Here is a 15575-nt window from a genome sequence, read left to right as displayed (position 1 = left end):
TCCTCCTTCTGACATGTTCACAAGTGTCGAAGGGTCTCGCATCTGTGGGCATACAATAACTTCTTGGGTTTTGTCTGGGTTTGCATTTTTAAAGGTGAAGTATATATAACACACACAAAAGCAGCCATTTGATTCCTCGATTTTTTTGTTAGTTAATAGGATTTCAGTTTTAAAAAATTGTCTGTAAAAACAAATCCAGGGTTCACATTATATTCAGAGCTTCATTATTTTTGTTATAACTGCTTCAAATGCATAAAAAAAATATTTTTTAATTGTGACGTTTGAAAAAATTGAGATGAAACTGTCCTGCAAGTTAAATGCTAGCACAAAGAAAAATAACTAATATACCTTATGCTGCTTTATAAAGGAATATAGTGTGATTAGTGAGTGTGCTGTTTGTCTTTTCGCTAAGTGAAAAGTTCAAATAAGAAATCTGTTGACAGCCCACTGTTGAATTAAGTAAATGCAATAATGGTAAAATATTTAAAAATGCTGTTTGTTATATAAAAATTGCCGATATATCAATTTTTTGTCCTTCATATCAGAAAGCTTCTAACATATTCAACTATTTTGTCAGTTTTCTTAAACATAAATATGTTAACTAAATTCCAAGACAGTTAATCACTTTATGAAAATAAGGGGAAAGATTAAGGTATATTTATTATATGACATTTAACCTCTGAGGCATGAATTTAAATCTGCAAAAAAATTAGTTACTATAAAGTCATTTAACATATATTAGCTATACTGGAATTAAACACTTGTTTGAATTGTATATGGGTGTTTAGAATAAATAAGGCAAAATAATATCAACCATTAGGAACATAATTATATATATAAAAAAAAAAGTTGCACTTACCTGCAGCAGAACTTTGAAAAAGTTGACAAATATTAATAACATGTAAATATGACAACATTATAAGTGGTAGGTTCATATCTACCCATATATAAATGCTCTTAAAGATTTATGGTATAAGTGAGTTTATTTCAATAAAAAAAAGTAAAGACTTTCATAGAGCAATTCTATCTAAGAGCACAGATGCTTTATTGACCTCTGATTAGCAAAATGCTTTATTGACCTCTGATTCTGCAATTGGTTGAACCAATTGTAAAAATGTCTGCTCTTCTGCCACTGTTTGTTAGTTAACCAAAACAATACAAAATTGTCTGTTTTTCAAATGGATAAATACCTACTTGGAGATTATTAGGAATTGTACAATCATTCTGAAGCTTGTGCCAATGTACAGTCGACTTTTCATGATAGGTGTAATACTTCCAAATATAACAATGAAATTTTATTTATGAAAAGCCAGTACTGAAGTTCTCCATTAAATATTTATTCTCACATGTTGTAGTAGATTTGACGATATTGATATGAACACAGATGAATAAGAAAATAACTATTTATTAACTTAAAAGCTAATATTTCGCTGGTATTATATCCAGCATCTTCAGAGCACACAACACAAAGTTTGTTACAAATGCAAGACAACCACAATCCGGTGTAACAGTGGGACTAGTATAAGTAAGTGCAGCGTGCAACACAAGACTAAAGTCCTAATAAGGTGCCATCTAGGTTAAAATCTATGCCATCTACGCAATGTTGATGATGTGTTTGCAATATGGCCACGTGGCTCAGACACACTGAATACATTTTTAGTGCATCTAAATAGCCAGCACCCTAAAATCCACTTTACAATGGAACTAGAAGCCAATGACTGCCTACCTTCCTGGACACGCTGATCACACGTCTTCCCGAAGGTTCCTTATCATTTTTGGTTTATAGAAAACCCACACATACAGGGAGATACTTACACAAACAATCACACCATCACACTTCTGAACAACATGGTATCTTAAAAACATTAACCCATAGAGCTAGAACAATCTGTTCCAATGACATTGCTCTCACTACTGAACTTTCTCACCTACATCACATCTTCTTAACCAATGGTTATAATCCCCATAAGATAGATAACATACTAAATGCTACCCAGAAATCCCCTCTATCTACCACATAAGACTACAACAAAACTATCACCATCCCATACATTAAAGGCACATCTGAAAAGATATCTAGGGTGCTTAACAAACACCAACTACGCATAGTATTTAAACCTTATATAAAATTAGCAACTCTCATCCGTTCACCTAAGGACAAATGCACTCCTTTATCACATCCAGGAGTCTATGAAGTGCCCTGTTCTTGCCATCAAGCCTACTACGGACAGACAGGAAGAACTGTGGACATCCGCCTCAGTGAACACAAAAAATATATCCGACACTTTCGCTATGGCCAGTTGGGTCTGGCAGACCATGCTTTGGATACCCCTGCACACAGGATCAATTGGAAAGAAACAAAAGTAATGCATAGAAACTTCTACAAGTCAGAGAGGTTGTTTCTGGAATCAACAGAAGCCTTAAAACATACTCCAAACCTTAACAAGTATGGCTGTATAAATCTACCAAAGATTTGAGACAGTCATCCTAAGACCAAATTAATATTTATTACTTTTATTTTTATTCTATTTTATTTTTTTCAAACTTTCTAAGACTATTATTTGGACTACTATTTCAAAACACTGAACTATTTTTTTTTTAATCTAGATGGTGCCCGATTAGGACTTTAGTCTTGTGTTGCATGCTGCAATTACTTATACTAGCCTCACTGTTACACCGGATTGTGGTTGTCTTGCATTTGTAACAAACTTTGTGCTCTGAAGATGCTGGATATAATACCAGCAAAATATAATACCATCAAATCTATTACAACATGTCTGACGAACACATAAGCCTATCCACACATATTTATCCTCATAATACCCTGTACTATGAGGTAATATTTTTTAAACAATGAATGCAACTGCTAAAACATTCAGACAAAAATTAAGTAGTACTAACTTAAATATACTGATATTAATATACTTTCTGTGGAATCTCACCATGAATTGTGAATCTATTTGGGCTTGTTTAAAAACAAATAGAAGGAAATGTCAATTGAGAGAATGGATGCACCCACAGAATATTTAAATTTTGTAGCCAGACAGGAGATTATTTTATTCAGAAGTCATTATGATCTCATAAATTAAGTGATGAGTAACAGATAAAAATCTCATTCATTCCTCTCCATTAAAAATAAGTATCAATAAATGTTCTCTTCACAGTTGTCAGTGCTAAAGAAATGGAAATCCATAGAGTGATAGCAAGCCCAAGAAACAACCAAGTAAATTTATAAAATACCGATGATCAGGAACCAATATCCCCAAGAAGGCTGGTTACCTCATATTACCATTGGACTAAATAGAAATAGATTTGAGGATGAGATGCAGGCATTCACAATCAATCCCATAGGTGTTTTCTATTACATTTAGAGAACCCGTATACACCTTCAGCTGTCATAGAAGAACTGCAGCCTACAAACAATTCCAATTTATTTATTTATTTATTCGTATGGAGTTTCCTCCCTTTTCTACTCCATCCCTATTGGGGCAAGTTGATCCACCCTAATGGCGGGTTAAGTATATTTATGACTGTAGATCCGTGTGTTCACGGGGCCGGTTTGCCTGCTTGCGGGATGAAAAACCCCAGATAAACTGGGGGAAAAAACCCTGCTGTCCATGCCCAAGACCGGCTAACTTGGCTATGGCTGAGGAAGATCCTTAAGCTCCTCACGTCGACGATAGCAATCGAACCTAGGACACTCCTTCCCCAGGCATATGGCTGTGAAGTGCATAGCCACTAGGCTAACCGCACAGATGAACAATTCCAATGAACACCGTTGATGGTTTGGCCTTTCTCCACCCGTTTCAAATTACACCAGGATATCTGAAGCAGCCCTTCCTCAAATTATTCCAAGACCAACTAGTTATTGCTAAACAAATTTTACTCTTGCCAATAATTTCCTGAATTTAAAAGAAAAATAAATACCAAAAACCCTTAAGTCTGGCATTGACTTTGAAAAGGCATTTGATTCAATCTCAACATTAGCTTTTTTAGAAGGTCTTAAAAATTAAGGAATTGAAAAAAAAAAAAAAAAAAAAAAAAAAAAAAAAAAAAAACTTACATTGATATACTTAGCCATTAAAAATAAAAAGCAGCTAATGCCTTTTATTCCCATATAGGGCAAGACCGTTTTAGCCCTAGCTAACTTTTGGAGACCGAGGGTGCAGTTCAATCTCCACCGGTAGCCAAATAGAGAGAGCTGGCCCTACTAATCTCATGGTGTCCTGTGAAGAGGGGCTATTGACAAGTGCTACCAACTTGTGGTCCCTAATCCTAACACTATGTTTACTGTCTGAAAATAGTGTGGGCTCTACAGTTGATTTTCTTGAGCTTTCGGGAGAAAACCCCCACTTTCCTGTGCCAGAGATTGATAACTCTCATCTCAGTAGTCAGTCGGGAAAAAAAAAAGAATAGAAAAATTCCCCTAGTTGGTGACTAGAATCGAACTTTTGACACACTCTCTTTGGGCGATTTAGTGCAGAAGGTACATTCATCTCCACTGAGCTACACAAGCCATGTATATAAAAATTAAATTGTATCTATAAAATCAATAACAGATTTATAAAATTTCCTATAAAAAAGGGAGTTAAACAGGAAGATGCCATTTCACCTAAATGATTTATGGTAAATGGGAAAGAACGAAATCACTTACAATTTGCTGATGATATTGTTCTTTTAGGAAACTCTGCAGAAGAGCATCAACAAATGATCAATGAATTGAAGAGCAAGAAGTAAAGAGAAAGGATTAAATATATATAAACAAAGACAAAAGAAAAATAATGTATAATAAATCTATCACAAAAAAGAAAATATAAATGGAACAGCAGGAAACTGATATAGTAACCTCCTATGTTTACCTAAGACAAAAGAACACAGCAGATTGAGACTGTAAAGAGGAAATCATACACATATTCAAACTCAGCTGGATAGCCTTTGGAAAACACTGTGAAGCACTTAAAGTAAACATCCCAATCTGCCTTAAAAGAAAAATATTCAACAACTGTATACTTCCAGAAATGACAAATGGAAATAAAAAAATAGGCTAAATTTGACTAACTAGTTGAGGACTACCCAGAGGAAAATGGAAATATTACTTGGTAGACAGAAAGTGCAATACCTGGGTCAGAGCTAAAACTAGGGTGAGAGACATTACAACAGCCATTGAAAGATTCAAACAGCAATGGGCAGCAAGAACATTCAAAAATGGATAAAGTTGATATCAGAATGGTATTGTAGAGATGGAGAGAGGCTAAAGGAAGATCAAAGAGATGGCTAGAACACAGTGGCACAGAAAAGCTAAAGACTGAATGGAGGACTTTGGGGAAGCCTTTGTCTAGCAGCTGACAGCAAATGGCTGATGATAACAACATCAAATTCACTATCGATATAGAACTACTCACAAGCATTCACAACTATGCTAAAGAACATAGAATTTTGCATTTTATGAAAAACGGAATAGCAAAAAGACTATCTTAAAAAATATGGCAGAAGTAAAATATAAAAGTAACCTCAGGAAATAAGAATTCGGGCATCAGTTTTTATTATTATTTTTTTTTATAAGTACTGCAACTCGAAAGCTATTCAAAGATTCAAGGACAATATTCCTTTCCAGAACTATCTGAGCATTTCTAAAATTTACAACTTAGTGTGGCAAGGCTAAGACAGATTGAAAAAAAAAAGTTAAACAAATTTTTTTCAATTCTCAAGAATCAACTGTATCAGCATGTAAAGGAGGGCATGCAATGATGTAATTGTGAGTGGGATTTTGCACTCTCCTCCAGTTGGTGAGTGATTACCTGAGTTGTGGCTAGAGAGATGCAGACTCCAGTGAGGAAAGGATATATGTGGAAGCACAAAGCTGGTGATTATGACAGGAGACAGCTTGGAGTTATGGCATGGAATGAGGAGGAACAGTAAGGTAATAAATGCTGCTTGGGAACTGACAAAGAAATACATAACAGCATCAATATGTGAATGTATACCTAAGGTCAAAAGGCTGAATAAGGTAGGTGTAAAATGGGCGAATGAGAGGATTAAGCACGAAATCTGGGAAAGGCCCTCTGAAGGCAGTACAAGATGAATAATGGTAATAATGAAAAGTATAGAAATAAAGAAAAGTAACCTGAAGAGTATAAAGAACAATCCAGGACAGTGACTCATTTAATAAGTACAATAAAAGTGCAATACAAGAAGAAATCAGCCGAAGAAAAACCCTACAGAGCTTTTTAGATATATGGCAAGTAGAAGGAAGAAGGATTATGGTAAGATGATGTTAAAGGATAAAAATGATAGAATGGTAACTGCTGCAGACAGCATTGTTCAGTGATCATTTTATAAGAATGCTTCATTAGCAGGGTAAGAGCCTGCATAGCTCAGTATGGTCGGAAAGACTTGGGTTCGATTCCTATCCATGATGTGAGGAACCTTAGTATCCCATAATGCAGGTAGAGGTTTTTCGCCCCTCAGGACAGGTAAACCGGCCTTGTGAACACACACACATGAATCTAGTCATAAAATACATAATCCCTCATTAGGAGGGCTCAAACCACCTTAAGAGAGAGGGGGGGAGGGAATCTCCATACGAATAAATAAATCATCAGGGTGAAATCATGAGAAGGTGAAGTGTAGAGGACATAATTAATCCCTCATTAGGAGGGCTCAAACCACCTTAAGAGAGGGGGGGGGGGAAATCCCCATACGAATAAATAAATCAGGGTGAAATCATGAGAAGGTGAAGTGTAGAGGACATAAGAGAGGATGGCTTAATTGTGAGTGAACAGGAGGTATTTCAGGAAATAAATATGTCAATAAGGTGATAGGATTTGATGACATATCACCACACATCTTAAGGGAATTGGCATGCCTGTTTAATAGGTCTTACAAATGCACAGGTTCCAAGGGAGTGGAAAGAAGGTAAAATTGTTTCACTGCATAAAGATGGTAATAAGGCTGTAGCTATAAATTATAGGCCAATCTGTATATCTGGAGTTGTGTTGAAGGTATTAGAGAGATTGGTGAGAAGTAGGATACAGAATTGGATTTGTTAAAGGGAGATGAAGTTTTACTAACTTACTATGACAAGGTGACAAATGTAAATGAAAGATGACAAGAAATTATATTCTTGGTTTCATCCCTTATCCAAGTGTAAGCAAATAAAGTTTGCACATGAAGTAACTTCAGTTACCTTACTATCCCATAATGCAAAGCACATTCTTATGGACTATGCATTATGGCAAGTCAGGACTGGCAGACCATACTTTGGACAATCCTTCACAGGATTAGACAGAACAAAACGAATGTGCTATTTAGATGCTGTTACAGATCTGAGATTATTTTCTAAGTAAGTCATGGCTCTGAAGAATTTTAACCTGAACAAATATGGTTGCATTAATCTGTCAAAAATTTGGGAGATTCTTATCTTAAGAGAAACTCCAACATAGTTGTAATGACTTTTTTTTTTTTTTTTTTACATCAGAGGGTGCCAAAAATAGGACTTTAGATCTTTTGTTCATTACAATTGTATTGTTTACTGTAACATATACAAGCAGTTAATAAAACATCTTTTGATAAAATTATTTGGTGTTTTAATACCATTAAAAACGAGCAATGAATAACCATCAACACATAAGCTTATCTGTTAGCATAATGGGACGCTCCACTACCCAGACCAGTTTCAAACTTTATTGAGGTTTCAGCAGTGAGAGCTAGACCCAGAAGTGATACCAAGGTTGAAGTAATGCAGAAGTGAAAAAACTTTCAACATCTATCTCTAATCTAGAGTATTTTAGTCAAAAGGTGTCACACCTTTTGACTTTATATATGGCATTACTTCAACATTGGTATCATCTCTGGGTCTAGCTCCCACTGATAAGATCTCAATGAAATGTCAAAACCGGTCTGGGTAGTGAACCTTCCTATAATACATAGCATTATACTTGTCCGTAGGGATATGTGTTTTGCATTATGGGATACTAAGAATGTGAGGTCATCAGCCTCTATATACAGGTAGCCCAGTCTTGAAGTTACTTATGTGCAAACTTCGTTTGTTTACACTTGGATAAAGGATAAAACTAAGAATATAATTTATAGTATAACCAAGTAAAAAAACTCAACAGTGAGAAGATGTCTTGGACAAAGGAGATGCATATACAGTGGTATATTCAGATTTTGCAAAAGCTTTTGAAAGACTACCACACAAGCTGATAAACTGAAACAGATAGGATTGGATAACAGATTTCTGAGTTGGATCGGTGACTGGATGTCAGATAGGTATCAGAAAGTTGTATATATGCAGTGCAGCATCCAGAAAGAGGAAAGTCACTAGCGGTGTGTCGAAGGAGTTTAGTTTGGGGACCATCGTTGTTCAATTTGTATATTAATGATATTGGGATGGATTTAACTTGTGATATGCAGCTGATGCAAAACTGGAGGGGGCAATGCAGAGTCAAACAGATGTTATAGCCTTGCATGAATGGGATGCAAAGCATACACTTGGTGGTGAAACTTTAAAGGAAGGAGAGGAGGGGAGTGGTGGTGGACAAGGTCCTGAAATTCAAGGGCCACATCACACAAGTTGTGAAGATGTCACATTGATTAATAGCAATGAGGACCCTGACATGCAGAAATTGGATTATTGTGAATGGATTTGGTCACTAAGTTTTCATGGTGACAAGGATATGTTCAAAAGGGTCCAGAGAAGATTCACAAAGGTTGTCAGTGGTCTTTGGAATGTGGAGTACAAGGAGAGATTGAGGGAATGTAAATTGCAAAGCCTTGTGAATAGGAGGAGGGATATGATTGAGACATAAAGTAGTCAGGAATTGTTATCAGGTTGATATGGAAGAGATTTTTCATAGAATGGGAGAGGGGGGGTTAGAACAAGAGGCCATTTCTGGACTCTGTATAAGGATGTGAGCAGAGTGGAACACATTGCCTGTGTATGTTGTAAACATGGACACATTGAATCAGTTTAAAGCACAGTTGGATGAGCTTTGTGTGTGATAGTGTGTACCTCCCTAGATAATAACAGTTTCTATCTTGCTGTGTCTGTGTGTTAACGCACATACACAGAAACATACAATGGTTTCTTTTTATTATGTTATCAATTATTGCATGTTCCTATATCACCATTTCAAAAAGTGTAGTGAAGTGGTTTACTTGCAAGTAACCTGAATGTAAAAAAAAAAAAAAAAAAAAAAAAAAAAAACTTACATTGATATACTTAGCCATTAAAAATAAAAAGCAGCTAATGCCTTTTATTCCCATATAGGGCAAGACCGTTTTAGCCCTAGCTAACTTTTGGAGACCGAGGGTGCAGTTCAATCTCCACCGGTAGCCAAATAGAGAGAGCTGGCCCTACTAATCTCATGGTGTCCTGTGAAGAGGGGCTATTGACAAGTGCTACCAACTTGTGGTCCCTAATCCTAACACTATGTTTACTGTCTGAAAATAGTGTGGGCTCTACAGTTGATTTTCTTGAGCTTTCGGGAGAAAACCCCCACTTTCCTGTGCCAGAGATTGATAACTCTCATCTCAGTAGTCAGTCGGGAAAAAAAAAAGAATAGAAAAATTCCCCTAGTTGGTGACTAGAATCGAACTTTTGACACACTCTCTTTGGGCGATTTAGTGCAGAAGGTACATTCATCTCCACTGAGCTACACAAGCCATGTATATAAAAATTAAATTGTATCTATAAAATCAATAACAGATTTATAAAATTTCCTATAAAAAAGGGAGTTAAACAGGAAGATGCCATTTCACCTAAATGATTTATGGTAAATGGGAAAGAACGAAATCACTTACAATTTGCTGATGATATTGTTCTTTTAGGAAACTCTGCAGAAGAGCATCAACAAATGATCAATGAATTGAAGAGCAAGAAGTAAAGAGAAAGGATTAAATATATATAAACAAAGACAAAAGAAAAATAATGTATAATAAATCTATCACAAAAAAGAAAATATAAATGGAACAGCAGGAAACTGATATAGTAACCTCCTATGTTTACCTAAGACAAAAGAACACAGCAGATTGAGACTGTAAAGAGGAAATCATACACATATTCAAACTCAGCTGGATAGCCTTTGGAAAACACTGTGAAGCACTTAAAGTAAACATCCCAATCTGCCTTAAAAGAAAAATATTCAACAACTGTATACTTCCAGAAATGACAAATGGAAATAAAAAAATAGGCTAAATTTGACTAACTAGTTGAGGACTACCCAGAGGAAAATGGAAATATTACTTGGTAGACAGAAAGTGCAATACCTGGGTCAGAGCTAAAACTAGGGTGAGAGACATTACAACAGCCATTGAAAGATTCAAACAGCAATGGGCAGCAAGAACATTCAAAAATGGATAAAGTTGATATCAGAATGGTATTGTAGAGATGGAGAGAGGCTAAAGGAAGATCAAAGAGATGGCTAGAACACAGTGGCACAGAAAAGCTAAAGACTGAATGGAGGACTTTGGGGAAGCCTTTGTCTAGCAGCTGACAGCAAATGGCTGATGATAACAACATCAAATTCACTATCGATATAGAACTACTCACAAGCATTCACAACTATGCTAAAGAACATAGAATTTTGCATTTTATGAAAAACGGAATAGCAAAAAGACTATCTTAAAAAATATGGCAGAAGTAAAATATAAAAGTAACCTCAGGAAATAAGAATTCGGGCATCAGTTTTTATTATTATTTTTTTTTATAAGTACTGCAACTCGAAAGCTATTCAAAGATTCAAGGACAATATTCCTTTCCAGAACTATCTGAGCATTTCTAAAATTTACAACTTAGTGTGGCAAGGCTAAGACAGATTGAAAAAAAAAAGTTAAACAAATTTTTTTCAATTCTCAAGAATCAACTGTATCAGCATGTAAAGGAGGGCATGCAATGATGTAATTGTGAGTGGGATTTTGCACTCTCCTCCAGTTGGTGAGTGATTACCTGAGTTGTGGCTAGAGAGATGCAGACTCCAGTGAGGAAAGGATATATGTGGAAGCACAAAGCTGGTGATTATGACAGGAGACAGCTTGGAGTTATGGCATGGAATGAGGAGGAACAGTAAGGTAATAAATGCTGCTTGGGAACTGACAAAGAAATACATAACAGCATCAATATGTGAATGTATACCTAAGGTCAAAAGGCTGAATAAGGTAGGTGTAAAATGGGCGAATGAGAGGATTAAGCACGAAATCTGGGAAAGGCCCTCTGAAGGCAGTACAAGATGAATAATGGTAATAATGAAAAGTATAGAAATAAAGAAAAGTAACCTGAAGAGTATAAAGAACAATCCAGGACAGTGACTCATTTAATAAGTACAATAAAAGTGCAATACAAGAAGAAATCAGCCGAAGAAAAACCCTACAGAGCTTTTTAGATATATGGCAAGTAGAAGGAAGAAGGATTATGGTAAGATGATGTTAAAGGATAAAAATGATAGAATGGTAACTGCTGCAGACAGCATTGTTCAGTGATCATTTTATAAGAATGCTTCATTAGCAGGGTAAGAGCCTGCATAGCTCAGTATGGTCGGAAAGACTTGGGTTCGATTCCTATCCATGATGTGAGGAACCTTAGTATCCCATAATGCAGGTAGAGGTTTTTCGCCCCTCAGGACAGGTAAACCGGCCTTGTGAACACACACACATGAATCTAGTCATAAAATACATAATCCCTCATTAGGAGGGCTCAAACCACCTTAAGAGAGAGGGGGGGAGGGAATCTCCATACGAATAAATAAATCATCAGGGTGAAATCATGAGAAGGTGAAGTGTAGAGGACATAATTAATCCCTCATTAGGAGGGCTCAAACCACCTTAAGAGAGGGGGGGGGGAAATCCCCATACGAATAAATAAATCAGGGTGAAATCATGAGAAGGTGAAGTGTAGAGGACATAAGAGAGGATGGCTTAATTGTGAGTGAACAGGAGGTATTTCAGGAAATAAATATGTCAATAAGGTGATAGGATTTGATGACATATCACCACACATCTTAAGGGAATTGGCATGCCTGTTTAATAGGTCTTACAAATGCACAGGTTCCAAGGGAGTGGAAAGAAGGTAAAATTGTTTCACTGCATAAAGATGGTAATAAGGCTGTAGCTATAAATTATAGGCCAATCTGTATATCTGGAGTTGTGTTGAAGGTATTAGAGAGATTGGTGAGAAGTAGGATACAGAATTGGATTTGTTAAAGGGAGATGAAGTTTTACTAACTTACTATGACAAGGTGACAAATGTAAATGAAAGATGACAAGAAATTATATTCTTGGTTTCATCCCTTATCCAAGTGTAAGCAAATAAAGTTTGCACATGAAGTAACTTCAGTTACCTTACTATCCCATAATGCAAAGCACATTCTTATGGACTATGCATTATGGCAAGTCAGGACTGGCAGACCATACTTTGGACAATCCTTCACAGGATTAGACAGAACAAAACGAATGTGCTATTTAGATGCTGTTACAGATCTGAGATTATTTTCTAAGTAAGTCATGGCTCTGAAGAATTTTAACCTGAACAAATATGGTTGCATTAATCTGTCAAAAATTTGGGAGATTCTTATCTTAAGAGAAACTCCAACATAGTTGTAATGACTTTTTTTTTTTTTTTTTTACATCAGAGGGTGCCAAAAATAGGACTTTAGATCTTTTGTTCATTACAATTGTATTGTTTACTGTAACATATACAAGCAGTTAATAAAACATCTTTTGATAAAATTATTTGGTGTTTTAATACCATTAAAAACGAGCAATGAATAACCATCAACACATAAGCTTATCTGTTAGCATAATGGGACGCTCCACTACCCAGACCAGTTTCAAACTTTATTGAGGTTTCAGCAGTGAGAGCTAGACCCAGAAGTGATACCAAGGTTGAAGTAATGCAGAAGTGAAAAAACTTTCAACATCTATCTCTAATCTAGAGTATTTTAGTCAAAAGGTGTCACACCTTTTGACTTTATATATGGCATTACTTCAACATTGGTATCATCTCTGGGTCTAGCTCCCACTGATAAGATCTCAATGAAATGTCAAAACCGGTCTGGGTAGTGAACCTTCCTATAATACATAGCATTATACTTGTCCGTAGGGATATGTGTTTTGCATTATGGGATACTAAGAATGTGAGGTCATCAGCCTCTATATACAGGTAGCCCAGTCTTGAAGTTACTTATGTGCAAACTTCGTTTGTTTACACTTGGATAAAGGATAAAACTAAGAATATAATTTATAGTATAACCAAGTAAAAAAACTCAACAGTGAGAAGATGTCTTGGACAAAGGAGATGCATATACAGTGGTATATTCAGATTTTGCAAAAGCTTTTGAAAGACTACCACACAAGCTGATAAACTGAAACAGATAGGATTGGATAACAGATTTCTGAGTTGGATCGGTGACTGGATGTCAGATAGGTATCAGAAAGTTGTATATATGCAGTGCAGCATCCAGAAAGAGGAAAGTCACTAGCGGTGTGTCGAAGGAGTTTAGTTTGGGGACCATCGTTGTTCAATTTGTATATTAATGATATTGGGATGGATTTAACTTGTGATATGCAGCTGATGCAAAACTGGAGGGGGCAATGCAGAGTCAAACAGATGTTATAGCCTTGCATGAATGGGATGCAAAGCATACACTTGGTGGTGAAACTTTAAAGGAAGGAGAGGAGGGGAGTGGTGGTGGACAAGGTCCTGAAATTCAAGGGCCACATCACACAAGTTGTGAAGATGTCACATTGATTAATAGCAATGAGGACCCTGACATGCAGAAATTGGATTATTGTGAATGGATTTGGTCACTAAGTTTTCATGGTGACAAGGATATGTTCAAAAGGGTCCAGAGAAGATTCACAAAGGTTGTCAGTGGTCTTTGGAATGTGGAGTACAAGGAGAGATTGAGGGAATGTAAATTGCAAAGCCTTGTGAATAGGAGGAGGGATATGATTGAGACATAAAGTAGTCAGGAATTGTTATCAGGTTGATATGGAAGAGATTTTTCATAGAATGGGAGAGGGGGGGTTAGAACAAGAGGCCATTTCTGGACTCTGTATAAGGATGTGAGCAGAGTGGAACACATTGCCTGTGTATGTTGTAAACATGGACACATTGAATCAGTTTAAAGCACAGTTGGATGAGCTTTGTGTGTGATAGTGTGTACCTCCCTAGATAATAACAGTTTCTATCTTGCTGTGTCTGTGTGTTAACGCACATACACAGAAACATACAATGGTTTCTTTTTATTATGTTATCAATTATTGCATGTTCCTATATCACCATTTCAAAAAGTGTAGTGAAGTGGTTTACTTGCAAGTAACCTGAATGTAAAAAAAAAAAAAAAAAAAAAAAAAAAAAAAAAAAAAACTTTTATATGATTTCAAACCTTTTATGATCTTGTAGCAAGCTAACTTAATACCTATATATTTTTGCGCTTGCCCTTTCTAGTTTTTGCTATACATATATTCATCTTGAAAAGATTATTTTTTCATGGTTTAATTTAGCTAAAACTATACTAATGGTAATAAACAGCATAAACATTTGTTCCAGAGCTTTACTTTTCATGATATTTAGAAGTCTGCAATGTGCACATATAAAAAGCTAAAGAATACTCTGTATTCTTCTAATTACCTCCTTACTTTTTTTTCTGTACAACAGAGGAGAGGCAATACTAGCCTTTCAACAAAATTATAATAAATTTAGTTTAATCCTTTATCCAAATGTAAGCAAACAAAGCTTGTGCCTGAAAATATCTTGAAGACTGGGGTAAGGTAGTGCAACACCAGGCAACTCCGAGCAAAGGTGGAACAAGCTCTCATCACTCCTTGTCTCAGTATCTCCCATAATGCAAAGCACATCTCCTTGCATGTATACTCTGTGCATTGAGGGAAGGGCCACTACCCAGACTGGTTTCAACCTTTATTGAGGTCTTGTCAGTGGGAGGCAAACCCAAACGTGGAGATACTAAGGCAGAAGCAATAGAAGAGGTCATATTTACCTATGGGATCTGGTTTGGGTCTGCCTCCCACTGACGAGACCTCAATAAAGGTTGAAACCAGTCTGGGTAGTGGCCCTTCCCTTAATGCATAGAAGTATACATGTCTGCAAGGAGATGTGCTTTGTATTATGGGAGATACTGAGACAAAGAGTGATGAGAGCTTGTTCCACCTTTGCTCGGAGTTGCCTGGTGTTGCACTACCTTACCCCAGTCTTCAAGATATTTTCAGGCACAAGCTTTGTTTGCATACCCTTGGATAAAGGATTAAACTAAATTTATTATAGTGTAACCAAGTGAAAAATAAACTTCCAACAAAATTACTGTTTGCACAGGAAAACAGCTGCTGTAGTTTGGCCATGCAGTAAGTCAAGTGTACATATCCAAGTGCCTCTTGGAAAGAACAGTACAACAACAGAGAATTTAGAATATAAGATACAATTAAAGGAGAAAATCTATTCAAGAAAGAGGGAAATGACTATCCATAATTAAATATGGAAAGACAAAAGGTCTTTATTATCATAAGACAGCAAGCAGTAATCCATCAATAGAAAAGCATACTATACAATAAAGTAATAAGCT

This window comes from Typopeltis vanoorti, chromosome 22 (genome assembly GCF_054136105.1).
Source record: "Typopeltis vanoorti isolate ZY-2024b chromosome 22, IOZ_Tvanoo_1.0, whole genome shotgun sequence".
NCBI classification, from domain to species: domain Eukaryota; kingdom Metazoa; phylum Arthropoda; class Arachnida; order Uropygi; family Thelyphonidae; genus Typopeltis; species Typopeltis vanoorti.
Note: the sequence above shows the minus strand (reverse complement) of the source record.